The following is a 25431-nucleotide window of genomic DNA, read 5'->3' as shown; positions in this document are numbered from 1 at the left end:
TAGATAGGTTGTAAGCCTCAGGAAAGAACCTACTACAATTATCTTGCTAAATGGACATAGTATCAAACGGCCCTCTAAGTTCATAGCTCCCCATCCCATCCCCCTTCCACTACTCAGGGAGGGTGAGGCATCCCAAGGGAGATCATCAAAGTCTGTCATATCATTTGGGGCAGGAACTAGGCCCTCCCCCATGTATCTAGGCTGAAAAAGTATCCCTCTATAGGGATTGGGCTCCCAAAGCCCATTTGTGCACTAGGGATAGATGCTGGTTCCACTGCCAGAGGCCCCATAGACTGCCCAAGTCCCCCAACTGATACCCACATTCAGGGGACCTGGTTCAGTCTTATGCTGGTTCCCCAGCTGTCAGTCTGGGGTCCGTGAGCTCCCATTTGCTCAGGTCAGCTGTTTCTGTGGGTTTCCCCAGCATGGTCTTGACCCCTTTGCTCATCACACCTCTCTGTCTACAACTGCATTCCAGGAGTTTGGCTTAGTGCTTAGCTGTGAATCTCTGCTTCTGCTTCCATCAGCTACTGGATGGCATTTAGGGTAGTCATCAATCTCGTTATAGGGGAAGGGCATTTAAGGTAGCCTCTCCACTATTGTTTAGATTCTTAGTTGGGGTCATCCTTGTGGATCCCTGGAGATTTCCCTAGTGCCAAGTTTCTCGGTAAGCCCATAATGACTCTCTCTATTAAGGTATCTCTTTCCTTGCTCTCCTTCTTTGTTCCTTCCCCAACTCGACCTTCCTGATCCCTCATGTTCTTCTCCCCCTCCCCTTCTCCCCTCGTCTTTCTCCTAACCCCTCCCCCATGCTCCCAATTTACTCAGGAGGTCTTGTCCCTTTCCCCTTCTTGGGGTGTTCATCTATGTCTCTCTTAGGGTCCTTGTTTCCAAACTTCTTTGGGGTTGTGGATTGTTGTGGAGAAAGGGGAACACTCCTCCATTGCTGATGGGAATGCAAACTTGTACAGCCACTTTAGAAATCAGTATGGCAGTTTCTCAGGAAAATGGGAGTCAGTCTACCTCAAGATCCAGCAATTCCACTCTTAGGTATATACCCAAAGGATGCACTTCATACCACAAGGACATCTGTTCAACTATGTTCATAGCAGCATTATTTGTAATAGCCAGAACCTGGAAGCAACCTAGATGCCCCTCAACCAAAGGATGGATAAAGAAAATGTGGTACATTTACACAATGGAGTACTACTCAATGGAAAAAAATGACATCATGAAATTCACAGGCAAATGGATGAAACTAGAAGAAACCATCCTGAGTGAGGTAACCCAGAGACAGAAAGAAAAACACAGTATGTACTCACTCATAAGTGGATATTAGACATAGAGCAAAGGATAACCAGCCCTAAATTTTATAACAAAGTTTTACAACTTTATACATGTATAAAATGTATTGCAATTATATCTCCACCCTGTTATCCTCATATCTCTCTCCCACTCCTGATGACCCTTCTTTTTATTCCAATTATTCCCCATCCTATCTTTAAGAATTATTTTTTGTACAAGTTCTGTGTGGTAGTCACAACCACGAATGTTCATAATCGTCAATAGCTATAACATACCTAGAAGTCAATATTTCGCAATACTCCTCCTATCTTCCAAGTGTTACAATCTTTCTACACTCTCTTCTGCAGTGTTTCATTCCTTAAGCCTTGGAGAGTATGATATAGATGCCACATTTAGAGCTGAGCACTTAACAGTCACTTGTTCTCAGCACTTTGGCCAGTTAACATGCCTGCCTTAACCTCAACCCACGGTAAAAAAGGTGCTTCTCTGAAACAGGGCTAGTTTATGGCCATGAACATAAATGTGTAGAAGGCAGTCTGATGACATGCCCATTCAGCAAACATCAGAAGTAGATTCCCCTGGATCTTGTGAGCACCCTAGCCATGGCTATAGACAGACAGATTTGACATTTGTAAACTCCTTAGAGGGAGCCCAGCTCTCTCTCCTTCTGTTCAGCCATGCTAAACTCAGGAGTCAGGTATGGAAATGTGCTCTGGGTTTTCATAGATTCTATATTTGTCCATGGAGCTTCCATTAATCACGGTACTGGACTTGTTCATACATCTTCTTGAAAACAGCCTTTAAAAGTGCACCACAGAGATCATCCCCAGTCCATGTCCTGCCATCTCCCATGGCTAACTTTCACATACAGATCTAATATCCCCTTTTCAGTAAATCACCAGAGCCACAAAACGCATAACTAGAGACTACCAGGCCCAAGACTAACCCTTGCTCAAGCTAGTCAGTACTGATCTATTGACTCTGATCTACTGTAATGATTCCTCAGAAAATCTATGAAGACCTTGGACCTGCTTTCCTGTTGCTTCTGATTCTGCTTGTTGACTGACTTGGGTGCTGTCTGGTCCTTGCAGTGAGTCATGCCTCTCACTTCGAGGAAAACTGTGAGAAATAATAAACTTTTATTTTTAATGGCATTGGTCCCATTATGTCGACACTATCTGGCCAGCTTTTTAAACTGAGACTTACGTACAACTGAGATTTGACTTTAGGAAATGAAGAATCCTCGCTGACCAACATTAGACTTTTGGTGGATGATAAACATTTGCTTTGCTCAACAACTGAAACCTTTGATGGGGCCCGATTTTTAGTTACTGTAACTTAGTTGAACCTCACTTTTCAGGGTATATTTTTAATGATGAGAGGAGGGAATAAATATGAAGCATGCAATGCTTGTGATATAAAATAACTACTCAAAAGCTAGTGATACCTAGGCACTTGCCTTGCAAGTATGAGTTAGTTTCCTAGAACCTATATACACTCACAAAGTACAATGACATGCACTTGTGGTGGATAGTGCTGAGGGGAAAGAAACTCCTTGGCACTCCCTGCTTAGCAAGTCTAGCCTGATTGGTGAACTATAGGCCGATGAGACTGTCTCAAAGCAAGTGGACAGTGGGGACAGGTGGATCCTGTGGGTAACATATACATATAAGGTCCATAAAAGAGTAATTACTATGGCTCAACAGCTCCTAAAATTAACCTTTGTAAATAAAGCAAGTATAATCTGCCCATTTACCATCCCATCAAGTGAAAATACTAAACAGATTTTTCCATTGAGTGTGAAGGAGACTAACAAGATAATCTGGCTTGAAACAGAGATTGTGGCATGCAGAAATACTTTTGGCAGTTTGCTCAAAGTCTCAGGGAGTTGCCCTCTGGAAAGCTAGAGGCAAGGATGAAAACAACTACTTGTCGGGAGGGGCATTCTGTCGGTGACTTTACCAGGGAATCCATAGCAAAAGACAAGCACAAATGCTTTAAATTACAGTTATTGCTTTGATGTCCATTTTTCCCCATAAGACAGGGCACTCTGTAGCAAACAGAGAGAAAATGTCGATGACTTAACTAGGGAGTCCATAGTAAAAGACAAGCCCAGATGTCTTAAATTACATTTAATGCTTTGATGACCATTTTTCCCCCATATGACAATCTATACAACCAAGAAGCAACAGAATTGGTTCATTGGGAAGAAGTTAATGATGCCTAACAGGCTACTTAATTTGTGTAACTCTTCTTGGTTTAAATACTCAGCATTCACAACATCCCAACAGGAGCCATCTGAAGTACTCAGTGAAGCCCTGTGCTACTATCAGGGAAAAGCAGTGGCCTGAAAACAACTGCAATTCTGTTGTGCATGATTTTCTGTAGTTGTCTGAGCTCCATGGACCTCCATGCTAAATCAGACCAAATAGCAAATGGGAAAACAAGACTCACAAATGAAATATGAAGAATGTAACCCCTAGGGCTGATCATCTCTCAAGGTGGAGCCTATGGGTTGGAAGGGAAACACACTCCTAGAGCCGGAAAAGGGAAGCCCAAGGCCCTGTTTTCCTTATACTTTCTTCACTAGTAAGCATGGTTTCTGTCTTGACAATCTGTATGTTTATTCTTAGAGATGACAGATATATTTAATCATCCAGTTGGGTCCACAGAACCTCCTCATAATCAAATGTCACATTTTTATTAATTTTCTGATTATAATTTGACTTCCCTCCTCATTTGCTCTTTCTACCTGGGTGGGAAAAAAACTAACCAATCAAAACAAATTATAATATCATGCGTTATAACTTAATATGCTGACTGTCTAATTACTAAAGCAGTTGATTGTGAACATGATTTTTAAAAACCAAATCATAAATCAATGTCAGTGAACCATGACTATGCTAATAAAGCTCAGGGGGCATGTTTCTGGACATAGATGACTATTTCTCAAAAACATCATGTGTTCATTGTGTTTTTCTGATGGAACTGCCACATGATATTGCTGGACAACCATGATGTTTATTAAGCTTTTAGTATATCCTAAAAGTAGTTCTTCACAACTAAGTAATTCTTATGAATTACTTATATTTTCTACATGTCATAGAGACAAAAACAATGGAGCAGAATCATTAAGTAACTTCACTAACACATGATGTGACAAAAACATGATTTTAACCCTTGCTGTTAGGCATCAGTGTCAGCTTTCATGATTACTATGCTAACCTGTTTCCATCCTGTCTCTCAGTGGTCATAAAATCTCAGCATCTTTCCCCAACCCGTGTGTGTGTGTGTGTGTGTGTGTGTGTGTGTGTGTGTGTGTGTGTGTGTGTGTGTGTGTGTTTAGTTAAAAAGCAATAACAGATCTAAAATGCCAAGAACCAAAGTATTTTATATAACCAAATAAATAAGGAAATAGATACTAGGTGTTCAAGTTTCAATAGGTGACATCTCTCCCTTGAGTAGTTGAGGAAGCTGCCTGTGGTTTACAGACTAAACAATGGATATGCTGGGCCCTCAAAGACATTCTGCAGCTTGCACCTCCTTGTATTTGCTTCTTCTGGCTCTAAGAATAGACAGAAGCTGAGGCTAAGTGGGGCTAAGAAAGAGTTAGGTGACAGTTTACTTTGTTTGGTGCTTAGGCAAAGGGAAACAGATTAACTTAAACATCTTCATATGGTTTAGCAGAAAGATTTCATAGAATACAGATGTGCTTTGTATTATTTGGATTTCTCTGGATATATCTAGAACATGCGGATTTTCAGTTCTGGATTGTTAACCAACATATTAAAACTATCCACATAACAAACACAGCAGGAATAGCATCGTTTTGCAACTAGGAAAATGATTAACCATGGAATGAACGTCTGTATATCTATGAAAAAGGCAGGATGGACATCGAGACTATTCTTCAAGGTGTTTCCTGTGACCTTTGTAGTCTTCTCCATATATGACTAGAGTCTATAGTGAATTATCCTAGTATCATTAGATCAGTATCCTGTCCATCCTTTCTGTGCAAATTTATGAGATAAAAACATTTCTATGAGGTATAAAGTACCCATGTCTCCAGTCTCAGCACAAAATAAAGAAGCCATCTTGCTAATACTTTAAAGACAATTTAGCAATGTACTCAATTACAGCATTGGTTTAGGGGGAGAAAACAAACTGAGTGAAAAAATAGAAGCCCCATGAAACTTTGTATAAATTAAACTGAGCCTGAGAATTTAATAAGAATTTGAGCTTCTCTCATTTCACTCCTAGGTTCTTAGCAGTATTGAGGAAGGCATGATCAAACAGGCAATGACTAATAATTGTGGTGACCCATTTCTTTCTATGTGTGTTAAGAAGTGAAATAAAATGACTGACTGTCCTGTTAAACCAGTTCAACATTATTTTTAATCATTTTTCTGTTGTGTAATTTTTCTCAAGCCTATCATATCTATTTATCTGCCTCTCTGCCTAAATACACAGTACATAGGATCACTTCCCAGGAATCAGAAGGGCATGGCTTAGAATTGATCTCCCAGCTAGATTCTAAAGCCAGTTGTGGTGGTGCATACCCACAAACCCAGCACTCAGTGGGCAAATACAGGGAGGCTCAAGACTTTGAGGCCAGCCTAGGTGATATAGTGGGGCTCTAAAAAAAATTAAATCTAGTGTTTGCTAATTTATTTACAATGGATGACCATGGCCATGGAAGGATTCTTTTCCTATTTATAGAAATCTTCTAAGCCTTAAAAGTTTTTAAAGACTAGAATTATGGGATTGGGGAGATAGCTCAGTGGTTAAGAGAGAATACTGCTCCACCAGAGGACCCAAGTTAAATTCCCAGCACCCATGTCAACTGGTTCACAACTTCTGTAACTCCAGATCCATGGGAATCTGAAACCTCTTGACTCCATGAAACCTTCACTCATGTGCACAGAACCACAAACAGACACACACATAGACTCATAATATTTAAAAATAAAATCTTTAACAAAATAACTGGAGTTTGAGTTCTACAACTTGTAACTTTAAACAAATTCCCTAATCTTCAATGTAAAATGAAGCCTTAAAAGGTTTGAAAACATTGAATGTATTTATGACAACTTACATCATTAGTCAATGCATTTTTGGAACCACTATTAACTGTTGCTTTAGAGTTTAAAGGGGTGTAACAATACTTGATTCAAAGTCAACTGGAAAGCAAGATACTTTGAGGAACCATGAAAGATTTATGTATGAAACTCAGAGGGAAAACCAGGTAATCTCCTACAAGCAAATGAGATTCCACAACAATGAATGACACTGAGAATTTGAAAGAGGGGGTTGTGCAATTGTAAACAAAGAGAGATAAATGCCATAGATTGTACTACAGGAATAACCATGAAAATATGAACTGTGCAAGAGTACAACCCAAGGCATAAGTCACCACTACGACAGCTTTGGTGACGGCCAAACACAGTTCAACACAGGTGGCAATGTTACAAATGACTGTTCAGTTCAGCTCAGGTGTGTGCCTTGCTTTGCATAGCTGATATGTAAAACTGTGATAAACATGTTTGTAATTAAATATTGGTGCCAAGAAACTATTTAAGTTAACTTGCAAGAACTTACTGAATCAAATATGGTGCTGTCAAATTCTTAGAAGGTTTATATGAATTTTGTTTCCTTTTTAAACAGTCTTATGTAGTCTACTTTGGCCTTGAGCCCAATGTGTAGCTGAAGCTAGCTTTGAACTCTTAATCCTCATGACTCCACTTCTCATGTATGCCAGATAAATGGCAACATGCCTGGTTTTACATGATGCTAGCGATTGCGCCCAGAGTTTCAGACATGTACAAGCACTCTGTCAACTATGCTGTAGAGTCCCAGCATGAGCACTGATTTTAAATGTAAAAATGCCCAATTTGCTAAATATGAAGATCATATTATTTTAGATTTTCTAAGTGAAGTTGAATATTTTTGCATGTTTCATGATTAGTTTTTGCCAGTGTGTACATGTTCCTGTGTATGTGTGCACATGTGTTAGTACATGTACACATGCCTATTCAGGCATGTGGAGGTCAGCAGTCGATTTAAGACCATCCAATGTCTTTCCAAGCCCTTCACGTTTTATTTTACACAGGAGCTCTCATTTTGCCTGATGTTCCCCAGTAGACTAGACTGCCTGGACAACAAGCCTCGAGATGCTCTGTCCCTCTCTGCCTTCTCAGCTCTAGTATTTATGTACCTGTATGCCACTACATCCAGCTTTTTACAGGAGTACTTATGGTATGTACTGATTTTTTCACTGTTGTTTGTTTTGGTTTTCATAATTTTTTAATTATAAAATAATCTTTTCTCATTTTATGTACCAATCCCAGTTCCCACTCCCTCCCCTCCTCCTGCTCACCCTTCCTTCCCCCCACCCCAGCTCCCATCCACTCCTCAGATAGGGTAAGGCTTCCCATGGGGAGTTAGCAAACTCTGGCACATCTCTTTGAGGCAGGACTTTTTACTCAACTATTTTATCAACTGAATTATCTCCCTAGCTTCTAGTTTTGTCTTTCTGACCTATAGAAGTTTTCAGACATCCTAGGTATTTTTAGCCTATGTTAAAATATTTATCATGATTAGCCATTTACTTTCTAATTTGTTTATGTGTATGGGTGCTTTTATATGTGTGCCTCTTTTATGTATTTTTTCTAACTTATTTAATTGATTTAGAAACAGGATTGTTTTACATGACAATCCCAGTTCCCTTCTTCCACTCGTCCTCCCCTATCCACACCCCCCTCCCCCGCAACTAAAACCTTTCTGTCACATATCTTTTCTGCTACCCCTGGATGGTGAGGCCTTCCATAGGGTGTCATCAGAGTCTTTCGTATCCTTTGGAATAGGGCCTAGGCACATCCCCGTGTGTCTTGGCTCAAGGAGTATTCTTCTATATGGAATGGGCTCCCAAAGTTCATACCTATGCTAGGGATAAATGCTGGGCTTCTACAGGAAGTCCCATAGATTTCTGAGGTTTCCTCACAGAAACCCATGTTCCTGGGGTCTGGATCAGTCCCATGCTGGTATTCCAGCTATCAGACTGGGGAGCAAGAGTTCCCGGATGTTCATGTCAGCTGTTTCTATGGGTTTCACCAGCCTGGTCTGGACCTCTGTGCTCTTCACTGGTCATTCTCTGCATCTGGGTTCCAGTTCAGTTCGGATTAGTTATGGGTGTCTGCTTCTACTTCCACCAGCTTCTGGGTGAAGGCATATAAGTCAGTCATCAATCTCATAATCAGGGGAGGGCATTTAAGGTAGCCTCCCCTCCGTGGCTGAGATAGTTAGCTGGTGTCATCTTTGTAGATCTCCAGACATTTCCCTAGCACCTGATTTCTCTGTAAACCAAAAATGTCTCCCTCTATTATGATATCTCCATTCTTGTTATCGTGTAATCTTCCCCTGACTCATACTTTCTGCTCCCTCATGTCCTCAGCAACCCTTCTCCCCTTCTCATTCTCCTAGCTCCCTCCCCCCTCTTCCCTTGCTCTCAATTTGCTCAGCAGATCTTGAACCTCTCCCCTTCTCCAGGGGACCATGTATCTCTCTTAGGGACCTCCTTGTTTATTAGCTTCTTTGGCAGTGTGGATTGTAGGCTGGTAATCCTTACTCTATGTCTAAAATCCACATATGAGTGAGTACATACCATGTTTGTCTTTTTGCGATTGGGTTATCTCGCTCAGAATGGTTTCTTCTAGATCCATCCATTTTCCTGCAAATTTCAAGATTCCATTCCCCGCTGAGTAGTACTCCATTGTGTAAATGTACCACATTTTCTCTATCCATTCTTCAGTTGAGGAGCATCTAGGCTGCTTCCAGTTTCTGGCTATTACAAATAGTGCTGCTATGAACATCGTTGAACAGATGTCCTTTGTTGTATGAATGTGCTTCTTTTGGGTATATGCCTAAGAGTGGAACTGCTGGATCTTGTGGTAGACTGATTCCCATTTTTTTGGAGTCGCCATACTGATTTCCAAAGTTGCTGTACAAGTTGGCACTCCCACCAGCAGTGGAGAAGTGTTCCCCTTTCTCCATATCCTCTCCAACATGAACTGTCATTGGTGTTTTTGATTTTGGCCATTCTGACAGGAGTAAGATGGTATCTCAGAGTTGTTTTTATTTGCATTTTCCTGATGGCTAAGGATGTTGAACACTTTCTGATGTGTCTTTCAGCCATTTTACATTCCTCTATTGAGAATTGTCTATTTAGTTCTGTACCCCACTTTTTAATTGGGTTGTTTGGTGTTTGGGGGACTAGCTTCTTGAGTTCATTGTATATTTTGGAGATCAGCCCTCTGTCAGATGTGGGGTTGGTAAATATCTTTTCCCAGTCTGTGGGCTGCCGTTTTGTCTTGCTGACTGTCTCCTTTGCTTTACAGAAGCTTCTCAGTTTCAGGAGGTCCCATTTATCAATTGTTGACCTCAGTGTCTGTGCTACTGGTGTAATGTTCAGGAAGCGATCTCCTGTACCAATAAATTCAAGGGTATTTTCCACTTTGTCTTCTAATAGGTTCAGTGTAGCTGGATTTATGTTGAGATCTTTGATCCATTTTGACTTAAGTTTTGTGCAAGGCTTGGGTCTAACTGCAGTCTTCTACATGTCTGCAACCAGTTATGCCAGCACCATTTGTTGAAGATGTTCTCTTTGTTCCAGCATATAAATTTTGATTGTCAAAAATCAGGTGTTGATATGTGTGTGGGTTAATATCAGGGTTTTCAATTCTAATCCATTGGTCTACCTGTCTATTTTTTGTGCCAATACCAAGCTGTTTTCAGGACTATAGCTCTGTAATAGAGCTTGAAGTCAGGGATGGTGATGCCTCCAGAAGTTCCTTTATTGTACAGGGTTGTTTTGGCTATCCTGGGTCTTTTGTTTCTCCATATAAAGTTGAGAATTGTTCTTTCAAGGTCTGTGAAGAATTGTGTTGGGATTTTGATGGGGATTGACTGATTTCTACAGTTTTGTCTTGTTAGCCTGTGTGTCTTTGCATCCATGTGTGTGCCTGGTGCCCCAGAGGTCAGAAGGGAGCATCAGGTTCCCTAGAGCCAGAGTTACTGATGGTTGTGAACCACCCTATGAATATTGGGAATCAAACTCTGGTCCTCTGGAACAGCAGCCAATGCTTTTAACCTCTAAGTCATCTCTCCAGTCCTGGATTTAAAACAAAAATGATCTTAAATAGCATTCGTAGGTTTGAGAAGCAGGTAAGTAAGTGTCTACTTAGATTCAAAGCAGCAGATCTGTGCCTAGCTGAGCTTCAATGCTGATTGGCTCACAGTGGCTTCAAAACAAAAGTGCTTCCCACCCATCCAAGTTTCACACCTCTGAGCCCTTGCCATTCACTCCTTGCATCTCTCTCTTCCTTGAGAAGTACATGTTCTTCCAACTTTCACAATGCTGAGCTAACAACTCCTAAGTCTGCCTTACTCCTTACTTCCTTACCCTGTAAGCTAGTACTGTAGTCTTGATGCCTGATCGACCCAGATTTCATTCGTTCGTTCAACTAAAATGTGTACCACCCTTAAGAACACCTACTAAATATGAAATATTCTGTCTCTCTACCTCAAATTCAAAGATGCTAAGTCAAATCTATAAGCCATCCCACCCTTTGTAACCCCAACTCCCATCCACACATACTTTAAAAATCAAACTCTACTTCCTATTGTGTTTTCTCAAAACAGTCTACCTTTTCTCTGGATATTATCACATGGAATCACAGTCCCTCAGGAGGCTTCACTAGAATAAAAATCAACTCTTTCTGTTTTCCCCCCAAGCTGCCATTCTGGTCTGAGAACTCCTCACTTGATGCCTGTCCACCTAGCCTACCTTCCTGTGGCCTCACTGGTTCCGTCTTTCCTACTTCCGTTCTCTTTGCTCCCTGTGCCTCATCAGTCTTCTTGCACTACAGAAATGCCATTTCTCTATTCAAGCATCTCCACAGCTGCCCTCTGCCTAGGAAGAGGGCCCTATGTCCACCAGTCCCTCACCAGAAGCTTCTAACAAGCTGGGCGCCAACCCAACTCTCCACCAATCTGCTTGGAAACTTGAAGTTTGCTTAGCTTTGTTTCTTCCCTGTCCTCCACAGGAGTCTTTTCATGTTGCTTATCCCAATTCTTTCTAATTATACCCAATTTCTTTCTACTAATCCAAACCCCGTGAACTCCTCTTTTTCAGGAAGCCAGTTTTGGCTAAAATCTTAGTTTTTTCAGAATTAGAGTAGACTTCACATAGCAGAAGGACTCTGAGCCTCCAACATGTCAAATTCTATATAACAAAATTTTGTTAAACATCCATTATGCACGAAGTCGTGTGCCAGGAACAGGGTGTACATTAGAAAATGAATAGATATGACTCCCTCTTTGAAGGGACACTTGCCTATTAGGGAACACACATGTGAGCATTTGATGTAGGATGACCCTCTGTATGCTGTAACTATATTTCATTACCATTAGTTAATAAAGAAGCTAATTTGGACAAATAACCAGGCAGGATATAGCTAGGTGGGAAATCCAAACAGAGATACAGAGAGAATGAAGACAGAGTCAGGGAGACACCATGGAGATGCCATAAGCTGCTGGAGGAGTAAGATGCCAGAGCATTACTGGTAAGCCATGGCCATGTGACGACACACAGATTAATAGAAATGGGCTAATTTAAATGTGAGAGCTAGTCAATAATATGCCTGTGCCACTGGCCAATTATAATTAATACTAAGCCTCAAAGTGGTTATTCAGGAAATGTGGGCAAGAGAGAAACCTCCAGTTACAGGCATCTCACTCTATTACATATAGGAAGCCCCACAAGAAGATAGATAGCACATGGTCCAGTGAATGTGGAAAAAGACAGCAGTCAGACCACATAAAAACTGAAGGAAATACTTAGAAGAGATGCCATGTGATGAGAAGATTGAGAGGTGGGTTAAAAACTTCAAGACAAAGAACATTTGGGAGAGAATTTGAGACAAAGGGCACAAAATAATTAAAACCAGAGACCAAAACAGTGAAAAAGGCATGAGGGCCAACAGACATCTGAGTGTCATTAGACAGTGGTGTAAAACAAGAAGAACTGGTAAAGAATGAGGTAAGAAGTGACGAGAAGACATTAAACCAAGCAAGTGACATTTGGGAAACAATATTACAAACTTAGCACTCTAGTCTGGGATGACTTAAAGTGTTTGAGTAAATTTAAACTTTCTACCTGGTTATTCTCTGTGCACTGTCTCCTGCTTGTACCAATTGTCTCCAAACAATATTAATGATGGGATTCTCTGTGTGGAGTATGCAAAGATAAACAAAAACTTTGAGGTAAAGAACTCTGGGGTATATTAGTAGTTAATAGACCGAGAAAATAGAAAAACTCATAAAAACTGGAAATGGATGACTAAAGACAAGTGAGAGGGCCAGCAAGATGGCTTTGTGGGAAAGGGCCCTTGTAGCTAAGCCTGATTGATGGCTTGAGTTTGATCCCTGGAACCCACATGGTGGAAGGAAGACAAGAGAAGTCTTCCTCAGGGAAGAGCTCTCCAATTGGTTGTCCAGTGCCTAACGGTCAATCCTGAAAGCATACAAATAGTATTGTACAAACCGAACAGGTTCTTTTTAGGAATATATATGTACATACATATACATACATGCATGCAATAACAGTTAATGAAAAAAGGCTATGAATTTGAAGCAAAGCCGGGAGGATTATGGGGGAGAGTTTGGAGGGAGGTGAGGGAAGGGAGAGAGGTAATTAAATTATAACCTCAAAAATGAAACAAAAAGGAATGGACTCCTCAAAGCTGTCCTTTGACTTCACACGTGTGCTGTGGCAATACTCACACCCAAATGCTCACATATTAAAAAACAATAAATGTCAAAAAATTGTTAAGAAAGGTGCCAGGAGAGATACAGTCAGCAAAGCAAGGCAGAGACACAGACAAAGACTGAGAAAGCCACCTTCAACTCAGTGGTGTGAAGTTTGCCAATGATATTCAGAAATTGAGGGTGAACCCCTAGCTGCGAGGAGCTGAATGATCCATGGATTACCGTCACGACGCATAACTCAGCTGAAAGGAGAATTTAGATTGGGTAGAGGCAGGGTCAATCAGGCCAATTCAAGGGAATCCAGTTCAAGCCAAAGGAATGAAGAGTGCAGAGGCACCCAGCAAACTAGGGGGTTCATAATGTAATCCATCACTGTAATCAGAAGAAAGCCAAGTAGCTACAACGTTACAAAGATTGGTGTCTCGTCCATGCAAAAGACCACAAGGGAAAGTCTCATGCATCTTCTCTGGGAGAAGTCCAAGCACATTTTTAACACAAATGTTAGAACCACCGTGTCTGTTCTGGAAGCCAGAGGCACATGGGGCCGGTTCCTCTCTTTCTGGAGGTCCCCTGGAGTTGGTGAAGCCCTCCCTGTAAGGATCTAATCTTTTTTTTTTTTTTTTTTTGCTTCCTAAGAGGCTGAGCCGTTTTTGTGAAGTGTCACTGCACCACCATGTGGCCACTCCCAGAAGTAGCAATCTCCCCCACCCCCCAGCCGTGTTTCTCAGTCTGTTTAACCCGGTTTCTCACATTGTGGTGACTCCCCCACCCCAATCATAAAATTATTTTGGCTGCTACTTCATAACTGTAATTTTGCTACTGTTATGAATTTCTATGTAAATATCTGTGTTTTGCAGTGGTCTTAGGTGACCCCTGTAGGAGGGCCGTTCCGACTCCAAAGTTTACAACACACAGGTTGAGACCTCTGCCCTAGAAGCTGTGTATTGGATTGAATTACAGAATTCTGTAGCTGCAATTCTAAAACCTCCTATTTTGCAGCAAAAAACAGAGGGGTTTTGCTTAGTTTTTCAAACTTCTTTTTATTTTATCCTCCTCGTAGATACGATGTGCACCTATAAGTGATTCCAAATAAAATGAAAACACATACAACATCTTATAGTTTTATTTTTTATTAGGTTTGTTCTTGGACAATTCCTTGCGTGGGTACAATGCATTCTGTTTGCTTTATTCCTGTAGTGTCCTTTTTCTCCCTCCAACCTCAATTAACTAACCCTTGCCACTTATAACAACCCTCTCCCTTTTGTGACCCATTCAGTTTCACCAGAGCCATCTGTGCGACCATTGGAAAAGCTGCTAGTTTTCACTGAAGCCAAGAGGTAGCCTCTACCCTCTGTCTTTGCTGACAGAGTGCAGAGAGAAGTAAAGCTTTGATCTTTAATCTTAGCAAACTTAATCTTTAGCAATAATCATCCTGTCTGAGTGACATGATGCTTTGTTTTAATCTGAGTTATTACAGAATAACAATTTTACACACACTAATGCCATGGTGAAACAGGGACAGAGAGTCAGCCTGCTGGGACAATTAGAATGTATTTATTGGGTGATTTGAGACCCAAATACATCAGCACTCAACCCACTCACATCTCAGTCCACTAATACTATGGTAATCTTGGCTGTTTGATACAATTGTTTGAGTGAAAATGAAATAATTTAATTTTTTCAAAAAAATTGACCTTTTAATAGCTTTGTCATTTTGCTTTCTCCTTGGATTGTGTTTTTTTTCTGATAAGAAACAGACATAATTAAAGAAAATGTAGATTTCTTGTGGAGAGAGAAGGGTTGAATGCACTCACAATTTCATAGGCCAATATTATTGTGTCTTAATGTTTTCATACTTTCAATTCTTACAAATGTTTTATTAAAATATACAAGTATTGGACAGAAATATTTGTATATTTTAATATATAGTTAGGTGTTTTGGCTGTCTTCTGGGCATAACAAAAACATTACCCTTATTAACTCACTGCAGATGTGTTTATCTTGGCAGTTTATAGTTGCTGGTTGAAGAAATGTCATTTTCTAATGGGGTAGACACTGATATGTTGCCCATGTTCCCGTAAACAACCTTCCACCCACACAGGGACAAAAAACCTTAATTAAATTCAATGAGTCACATATAAAAATCAGATGTGAATTGCTTGCTGAAAAGAAAGGGTTTCATCAAGAGGAGGGATGAGAGAGGGGAGTGAGGGACAAAAACAACAGGATTGTTAAACAATGACCCTGCTTCACAGGGCTAATACTCAGATAGTTCACTGAAGCCAAGAGGTAGCCTCTACCCTACAATTCTGTAACCCCAAATCTCAGCTTTTGTAACTAGAATCCCTACTCCAACATACTGTCCAAGTGCCAAGAGTTCATGGCATCAAGCTAATTCTTTTCAAACTACATCCACATCATTCCATCAATGAGTCAAACAGCACTTTGAAAGCCTTTACCTGCCTCTCTCTCTTCTGAGCCTTCTGTTTCGGCTAGAATTTACAGACATGAGCCACCATGCCCAGCTCGGAGACAGTCTTTCCACTTGAGTGTGGAATCTGTTGCTGAGCCAGAGTCAGTCCTTACCTGTGCTTGGCTTACTCTAGTCATGTGCTGAGCGCTGTGTGTATGTCCCCCCAGTGCTGTTGTACCCCCCCATGCTCTTTATATGCCCTCCCCTGCCCTCTTCAGTTTAGAACAGCTGAGGGGTCCTTCAGACTGCAGAATCTCTCTTTGCCTGACTCTTACAAGCTATGGGAGGGTGATACGAGGAAACAGAAAACACAAAACACTCACTCAATCTCATTGGTCAGCTGTGATGACTCTTGTTTCTCAGTTGGGATCTCTGTTGCCTATTGACTTCTCTCAGGGGTACTCACAAACTCTCAGGAAAATTAAATCTGGACTACAGCCTAGAGACCATTAGGCTTACCAGCTCCTGTGAGAACCCTGTACTGGACACTGTTTCCTACAGACTGCCATATCTATGCTTACCACTCAGATTCCAACAGCAAGGATACACACTGTTTAGGGATTCACACACGGAGGCTGAGTGACAAAACTGAGGGGTAAAAACAATCAAGACATCCCTGCCACTGTTGTACATGGAACTGTAATGTAAACAGCACTGAAAGCTTAGGTAATGCTCTGGGAAAAAGAATGGAGATGACACCTGCCTGGGCTAGTCTAAATCTGCATATCATGAGGAAGGCAGAGGTCTCCATGTCACATGAGCCCAGCTCTGCCAACTAAGGCCTCCTGCTTTCTGACAAGAATGGGAATTTTTTTGTAAGTACATAGGAAACATCCCTTGAAAACCCCTGAGCAGAATTAGGTGACCAGGATGGTGAAGATACCATAAGGAATTGGGCTCAGACTGAAAAACCTAAAAGCAGTCACCATAATCTATTTCAGAACATCAGAGCACCTTGACTTTAATTGTAAAAATAAGTATTGTTATGGGCACATATGTTTGTTCAACCAATGATACTTACTTATCAAGCATCTATTCTTTGCCGGATAATTCATTGGCATTTAGGATGCAACAATCAAGATATTTTTAAAGTCTTTGCCTTTGTGGAATTTGTAACCCAAAAGGGTCAGGGAAATGAACAGAACACATTCCTACACAAACAGTAAATATGTATAAAAGGTAAGCCCTGTAGAGGAGCAGAGTCAGGGGGATTGGGAGTTGGAAGGGTGCAGTTTTCAATTTGAAATAGTGCTATTAGAGAAGAAGAGCTGAGCAAAGCTTGGAGGAAGACATGACATCATGTGCAAATCCCCTCTGAGTAGGTACCAAGTGGGACTGAGGCTGTCAGTCTTAGGCACCATGCAACAACTCTGCCTCTCAGTTCCGTTCTCTGACACCGGGAAGATGAAGGCAGTGGTCCCCGAGTAGAAATGGGTAGACTGTGGCCGGTCATTGTTTTTTGAGCATGTCGTGCTGAGCAGGCCTACTCATCCCAGACAGCATAAAAATGAGCCCCAAAGCCTAGGCAAACTTCTGAGCACAATACAGGAAGTCAGCAGAATCTCTTTCCAGGCTTTTTATTTTTCAAATAATGAATTAATTCTTCTTTGTCCTAGACAGCCTGTCCCAAAAATGTGTTCTTCAGCACCCTAGACCCAAGATATGCCACACAACAAAAGGAAAGCTGGTGTTTGCAGGCATATGAGAGGACTTAGCTTGTAGCACTGCACAGTGTTGGTACATGCAAATACTCAATAGTACATACATGTATTAGTAAGTGATGAGCAGAAGAAAAAGGAAAAAAGAGAGAAAAACAAAACAAAACAAAAATCCTGGAAACATCCTTGTTCCATTTAACTGTAACCTCACAGCTGCAGGCCAAGAGGACATTTGCTACCTGACATCGTGGGCCCTAGGGAACCCGAGTCTATGATGAGGAATGCCTCCCCACACAGAAAGAAAATGGAAAGCTCATCAGAGGTCCCTCCCAATCTAACCAGAACACACAGTTAACATAGAAGATCAAATAAAATGCAGATGGAATACGTTCTCATGCATGAAAATTCGAGGAGGAAGACACAGAGACCTTGTGACACATAAAAACAAAACTGAGAAGTTTTACCCTGTGCCTTGGTGTCACTGGGTAACGGGCAGAAACTGAAAGCAACAAGTCTTTATGTTTGATGCATTCTTCTGGGACCCAAAGGCCCTGCGAGATTCTCAAACATTTAAAATAAGAGGTTTCTCACCATGAAGCTGGGACAAAACAAGTTTGCAGGGCTGTTTAAGGGATCAAGCAGGTTGAGGGACTCATGTTAAGGCAGAAATACTGAAAAGAAAGGGAAAAGGAAGCCACTCTCCCACCCCCATCCTGTCTTGGAGTCTGTGAAGTCTCTGCTTTCTGCTTGACTGACAGCAAAGACATAGCCAGCTCCAATACTTTGAAAAATGGGGGAAGTTGACACTAGATGACATTCTCCACTCAAGAAATGAGTAATAGTGTCAAAGGGGGGCACAGTCTGCTGCCCCTCCAGACTTTAGCATGACACTTCCCCCGTAGAAACTGTGAGCCAGCAACAAGTACCAAAATGCCACTGAAAACAAATCTGTGACAGTCAGGCCACACTGCTCAGCTGAAGCTTCAGAGTGGGGGAGGCCAGCTGAGAACACAAAAGTCCCAGCACATCCGTGCCTTCAGCCCTCTCCACAGGCACCAAACTTGAGTGTCCCTGTGTGCCATGCTCTAAGCTAAGTTTCTTTGCAAAAGACTTCACCTCATTTAAATGAACACTCACACAGCCACAACCAGCTCAGTTAACACTAAAAGCACTGGGAACCAAAGGGAACAAGAGGAGATAAACACTATAGATCCACAAACACATACGGACTCTGCTTTCTCTTAATTAACTAGGAAACACTGTGGAACTTTGCAGTAGATGCTACAATTCAAGGACACATGTCTTACCAACAAGGAGGGGTCATGGCTGCTATCACTTCAGCATTTCCATTTTCTGCTCCTGGTTGGAGTCACTGCATATGTTCTTCGTGTGGAGACCTCATCCAAACACAAGGCCCTATGGGCTGCAAAGTAGAAGCCACTGTTTACAAATTTGCCAGAGCAGAGATATTTTAACTCAGACTTTATCATAATACAGGAGTAATGAGACCACCCCTTGTTGAATATCTTCTCCCTTTACTACCACAGCCTTTTTCCAGCCCTCAAGCTCCACTGCATAAAGAGACACAAATTTCAGGAGAGGAAATATTCTATTTTCATATTATTCTATTACTAGGAGTACATACATGATAATCAACATAGTAAATGACATTAGAACACATAATCTTCCTAGTGTAGTTAAGATGGAAACAAATCAATTAGAAAATTATTAAGTTTTCTCATCATTTTTTTGTGTAAAAGTGAGAAGAAAAGAGAGAACTCAATGAAGGTGGGCGGTGGTGGCGAATGCCTTTAATCCTAGCACTCTGGAGACAGAGACAGGCAAATCTCTGTGAGTCTGAGGCCATCCTGGTCTACAGCGTGAGTTCCACATCCAGGGCTGCACAGAGAAATCCTGTCTTGAGAAACAAAAACAAAAACAAACCAAAAAAAACCAAAAAACAAAAAACAAAAAGTTATCTTGCAGCTCTTCATAATGCACCTGCCAAGTGCGTGTGTGTGTGTGCGCGTGCGTGCGTGTCTATGTGCGTGTGTGTGTGTGTGTGTGTGTTTGTGTGTGTGAATTATCCTCAGGTATTAAGTGTCTATCTATAAATTACATACAATTTTCTCACAAGATATTCTCTCGCACTCCCACAAGTACCTGCTGCACAGAACGGTTGGACCAAAGGCAGAAGATCTATGCTACAGAACACAGGAGGAAAATATTCCTTTCCTTAGATAAGACAAAGATCCCCAAAGAACTGTAATAGGGGTCAAGACCAGGTATCCTCAGCTGCCTCCCATTGGTAGCTCTTTGCCATACTTCGATAAATGAACAAGGAAACTCACAACTGTCTGGAGACTCACAACTGTCCAATAGTCAAAGGCCCACTTTCTTTGTCAGCCACTGTATCTCTTTGTCTCATAGTTTTCGTTCACTTACAGAACTTAACCTCTCCTATATCCTAAACCATCCCATTCCTTTACTCTTTGTTGTTAGGGTCTCCATCTATTGTTCCTGCTCCATGAGCTTCCCATTATCTTAACTTCATACATCCATTCTTTGTGCTTTCCCATTGTGCTGGTCCCTTAATGGCCTTACCCTGTGTATCTTAATTTCTTAACATCTTTCCACACCTTACCCTTTTCTAACCCGGTTCCCTCACTCCTTTGTTCTTTTAAGGTGTGCTGTCTTTCCACCCTTCTTGAATTACATAAGGTTTAGTTTCCAAATACTTACACAGAAAGAAAATACCATAATCCTAAAACAACCCTTGCTCATATTCTCAGATTTTTGTCCCAGACTTTTCTGAGGTACATCTCTGGCTTTAACAGAGTTTCCTCTTTGTTGCAAGTCTCTTCCCTCTAGCTGCAAACTTTCTTTATCCTAGGAGAGGAAGAAGTACATGCCCTAGCCTCTTAGAGGGATAGTGCTCACAAAATGCTCAACCTTTTCTTCCCTTGTGGTCCCCTGCCTCAAAGGACATCTCTTTGGAAAATGATGCTCATTTTATATCACTCTTATCCTGACATTTAGTGACTAGTATAAATAATGACTACATTAACATGCATATAATCTTAAAAACATTTGTGTATTTATTGGTGCCAGTGCCTTAAAAATCAAGGTGAGTAATAGAAGACAGAGATCAATAATAGTTTCAAGACTATTACTTCTGTGTAATAATTGGTCAATAAAAGGTACTAAAAGTTAGTAGAACATTGGCACCATTGTACTGACCCTGGAGGAAGCTATAGAATTAAATTAGATGCAGGAAAGACACAGGGCACTTTGAAAAGAATCCATGCTATGACTTGGATATTGCTAAAGTCAGGATTCATGAGCTAGAAACTCAATTCCCAGTTGAACAGTGATGGGGGTTTACAGAACAGTGGGAACTTTACAAGGGGGGGGGCTATTGAAACTGATTAGACCCCTGGGCATGTCCCTCCAAAGAGACTGATGTAGCTTTATAGAGACTCAAGAGAGCAAGCAAGGCCACCCTGTGCACTCACACTCTTCCACGTACTGCTGTTCCCTTCCCATCCTCTGACACGTATTGTAGCCAAGAGAATCCTCATCAAAACCCAAACAGAAGTGGCTACATGAAACTGAACTTTCAGCCTCCAAACTATGAGCTAAATGGAGCCTTTCAATTGATAAGTACCCATCTTCAGGTATTGTGTTATACAGAAAACAGAATAGTGTAATACAGAGCAAGATAATTTCCATGTTTATTCCAAATCAAATAAAACATAATAGCTGTCTCTTAGGAACAATTATCAAATTTATAAAATTGAACACAGCTCCATGGATCTTGACATATACTATTGGTTTAGATACACTAAATATTGCATACATGACTGACAAGTGAATAATTTTTCATATGAGATGAAAATACAGCAGAGAAAGCTAAGCTGTGGTTTTCTTTTCTACTTCCCATCACTCTATTTAACTGTGCATGGTCCCTATTTGTTGGAGTCCTTGTTCTCTTACCTTACCTTTGGCTAAATCTTGAGGAAAGTGTGTCTATATCATGTAGGAGGCAAATAGAAAAAAGGAGAAGAACTGAAATGTATTAGGATTTTACTGTGTTACAGGCATTCTACTACCTGCTCAACTCATTTTACACTTGTCACAATCCTGGGAAGTACATACTGATGTTCTTAATTTTAGGAATGAGGAACTTGAGCTGCTGAACATTTAAACATTGTACTCTAGACCACAGCTACAGAACAGAAGATGGGAGAACTGAAAATCTCAGAAGAATCTGATTTTAGTAATCTGGTCTTCATAGGAACAACCCCAATATTAGACATATGACAGTTATTCACAGAATACAGTCTGGTTAATCCAGCATGGTGGCACCTGACTGTTATCCACAGCACAGGAGGCTGAGATGGGGGTGTCATGACTTTGAGGTCCACTTGGGATACAAAGCACAGTACAGTGTCGCCCCATCACCAGTGTCTTCCACATCATCCTGACCTTGATGGGCATGATTGCCACACCAGTACTCACTTTTTGAAGATTCAGCAATCTTGTAATTTGTATACTTTTACATATCTAACATATAGTTCTACATATTTTCTTTTTGTTATAAAACTAGAGAAGATATGTTTAGATACTTCTGTTTCGAACTTAGTAATTACCCTTGTTTAAGGTGCAAATATTTAATATAAACTTTAAACCTTAGAATTATAAAAAGACTTTAAGCAATTCATCTCAACTAACCAGAAACATAAAGTCTTTGCAGGGATATTCAAGACAATATTATTTTTATTATTATGTTGGAAGTAGCTTAGCTGCCCTAGATGAGAAAAACATCAGCAAATTATATGGAAACGGCATAAAAGAGGGTGATATTCCAAGTGGTGAGAAACATTTTTTTTTGAGACAGGGTTTCTCTGTGTAACAGCCCTACCTGTTCTGGAACTCACTTTGTAGACTAGGCTGGCCTTGAACTCCCCAAGATCTGCCTGCCTCTGCCTCCTGAGTTCTGGGATTAAAAGTGTGTGTCACCACTGCCTGACAGTAATAAACTTTTATGTGACATATTTTATTTCATTTCCATGAATGTTTGTGCCCTTTCTAAGTTTTCTTCTATAATCAGGGGCAAAGGAACTTTGGAATATCAAGAAAGAGCCATCTTCCAGATGACAGTATAGGAACCACAAATGTTTGCCTCTCCACAGAAGCAATGAATGGAGTAGAGAAAAATGCTGATATTGACCTTCCCAGATCTGTGGAGGTTAACCAAAGTCTTTAGGGAATTTGCTTTGTTTCCAAGAGTCAGGCTATCTAGCTTTGTTGAATTTGAATTTATCCTGTTCTCACTCTCTCTTCTAATCCCCATAATAATCTCAAAATTCTACAATTTTGAAACCAGGGATGCTGTGAGATCAACAGCTTAGCAGCATCCACAGAATGGACCAGAACAATTTTGGAGTGTAAAAAATAAATAAATAAAAGCCTCCTCCTTAAAGAATCACCACATTTGATTTGTCTGGTAGATTCCCTAGGGAAACTCTGTAGTGAATTTTGTGATTTGACTTGACTCAGAGCTAAAACTTTGAGGAAAGAGACGTAGAGGGAGTAAAGTGCTGGTGCACACTACAGGAACCTAGAAAACTCTACTAGGTAAAGGAAGCCATTCATAGAAGAACAGACGTTATTGTTTGTACTCATACAAAACATCCAGAACAGACAAACCCATGGGAATGGAGAGCAGATGTGTGGTCTCTAGATTGGGTGAGAGCAGTGAATGACTATTAATGGGTATGGGAGTTCCTGCTGGGGGTCAAATGTTCTATAATCAGAGTGGTGACAAAGATAGCACTTCATCAATATGCTAAAACTTACTGAATTATACATTCTAAAAGGTATAAGCATCATGATATATAATTATGTCATTAAAAATCTTATTGAACAACAGACACCAAAAACTATAATACAAAAGAAAAATGACCATATGTGCCTATCGCTGTGAGTCTTTACTCCTTTCTTCCTGCCCCTTGGCTGCTTTCCTTGCTCTTCATCCCACTTCTTGTGACTCTCCTAGAGTTTGTAGCCTACTCAGTTCTGTGTACCAGGCTGCACTCCATGTCTTACACAGAAGACTCATGAGCCATGAATGGGAGATGGACCAAAAAGGGCCAGCATTAAGAAGCAACAGGAGCAGGAGCCTGCACTGAGCTGCTCCCTTGTTTGCTCCCATGCTTCCTCTTTCCCTGTGATGGAGAAGGACTTGCATAGGGTCTCAGCCCATCTTCTCTCTGAGCTTTCTGAACCAGATTCCCACCACCTGACCTGTCAGCATCCACTTCCTTCTCCCTAGGATCTTCCTTTCTCTCTGGGGGGGGAGGGTTGTTACTATCTATGAATCTCTTTTCTACACTTGCCCTAACCACTTTTTTCCTTCCGTTGACTCTAGCTGCTAGAGTCTAGCAATATCCCTCTGAAACAGCTTTCCCTCAGCCTCTTCTCATATCCCTGTTAGTGCATCCCCAGGACCCAATCTCCTAAATTCCAAATTAAACATTTGAGCAAGACCGTATGGACCACATAGGGCATGTGGTGGGGATAAAGAGAATCTCTACTTTTTCCCCTGCAGGCTGTACAATGGATAAAAATAGCAAGCAGCTTTCTCATCCCTGACATCTCTCACCCACTACCCACAAGTAGTGTGAGTAGTACCCAACAATCATTATTAAGCATGAGACAGTGACCTAGGAATGCATGGCATCAACATGCTGGATAGACTCAGACACGTACACAGATAACTACTCCTGTAATTTTTTTTCTACTGAGTGACCTTCTGTCCCACAATTGTGAAAGTTTCCTAAGAACTAAAAAGTTTGACTGTTTCAAAGTAGTTCTAAGCCAGCTTCTTTCTGGTCCCCCAGGAGTGGGAATGGGGCTGCTTCTAACACCTCATATTCCCAGGCTCTGGGCTACCAGGAGCAGAGTGCTGCTTATGCTTAGCAGGAAATGAATATGGCTCACCCCTGTCACCATAGCTTTAAGGTGGAAAGAATAGCCAGGCTGGCTTTACACCAGCAACAGAAACAATTTTGTAACCTTCTACTGTCCCAGGATTGGCAGTGGGACCATCTTCATGAGGGTATATTCTATGCCAGCCGCAGAGGCCATGGGCTTGGAGTGACACTATGATCTTCACTTTCTTTAACTGAGTATCCTTCATTTTCATTTTTCCCTCATGTAGCAAATAAAATAGTCAGCTGGAAGCTAGAACAAGATGAACTGTGCACATAAGCACTGCGGAGATAACTGAGTTGGTAAATGCAAGCTAGACAGGCATGAAGACTGGTTTCCATACCCAAAACCACATGAAAAAGCCAGTGTGGTCAACCAGGCATATTTATAATCCCAGAATTGGATATTCAGATAGATAGAACCCTGGAGATCACTGTCCAGTCAATCTGTTCATTGTCAACAGAGAGCTCCAGATTCAATGGGAAACTCTGTCTCAAAAAACAAGATGCCTGATGTCAACCTCTGGTCTCTGCACACACAGACACACATATACACACAACATAGCACATATATACAAACACACCACACCACACACACACACACACACACACACACACACACACACACACACATGCCTGTGCACTCACACAGAGAAGGTGTACATTATGTCTGCTTTGTTCTTCCTCTTTCCAAGAATCTCTCTGGGGTTTGACTTCTGCTACTGCTCTGGAAGCTAAAAAAGTGGAAGGGGAGGGCAGCTGAGGATGGTATGTCCCCCAAATGTCTAAATAACTAGATTAGGGTCATTATTTTGAAGGATACGAGGTTTCAGTTTTTCTTTATACAGATACTGATGGGCACTTACACTGATTCTATAACTTGGTTATGAATAGTTCCATGATAAACACAGGTGTACAGGTAGCTCTGTACTGTGCAGCCTTTGATTGACTGCTTTGGGTAATCATAATCAAGATTGGTATATATAGATTCTATTTGATTTTCTAAAGAACTTCCATAAGGTCTCATTGTAGCTGCACCAATCCTTAGCAACAATGTATAAGGATTTCCCCACTCTACCTCCTTGCCATTATTTGTTTTGATGGCAGCCATTATGATTGGAATGAAATGGAAACTCAATGTAGTTATCGCTTGCATTTCTTTTAATGTTGAATTTTT

At 41.1% G+C, this 25431-nt stretch overlaps 1 long non-coding RNA gene across 9 annotated transcripts in view; it reads right to left on the bottom strand.

The window, feature by feature from the left end:
- LOC103159771 overlaps positions 1-25431 on the bottom strand; it is a 257263-nt gene that overhangs the window by 197453 nt on the left and 34379 nt on the right. For all 9 annotated transcript variants that reach the window (XR_003485663.2, XR_003485660.2, XR_004770089.1 and 6 more), the window contains one exon: positions 18567-18682. This is a non-coding gene — a long non-coding RNA (uncharacterized LOC103159771). The remainder of the gene's footprint in view (positions 1-18566; positions 18683-25431) is intronic.

Source organism: Cricetulus griseus, chromosome 5, assembly GCF_003668045.3.
Source record: "Cricetulus griseus strain 17A/GY chromosome 5, alternate assembly CriGri-PICRH-1.0, whole genome shotgun sequence".
Classification (NCBI taxonomy): domain Eukaryota; kingdom Metazoa; phylum Chordata; class Mammalia; order Rodentia; family Cricetidae; genus Cricetulus; species Cricetulus griseus.
The sequence above is the reverse complement of the archived record's forward strand: the minus strand, read 5'-3'. Positions and strand labels throughout refer to the sequence as shown.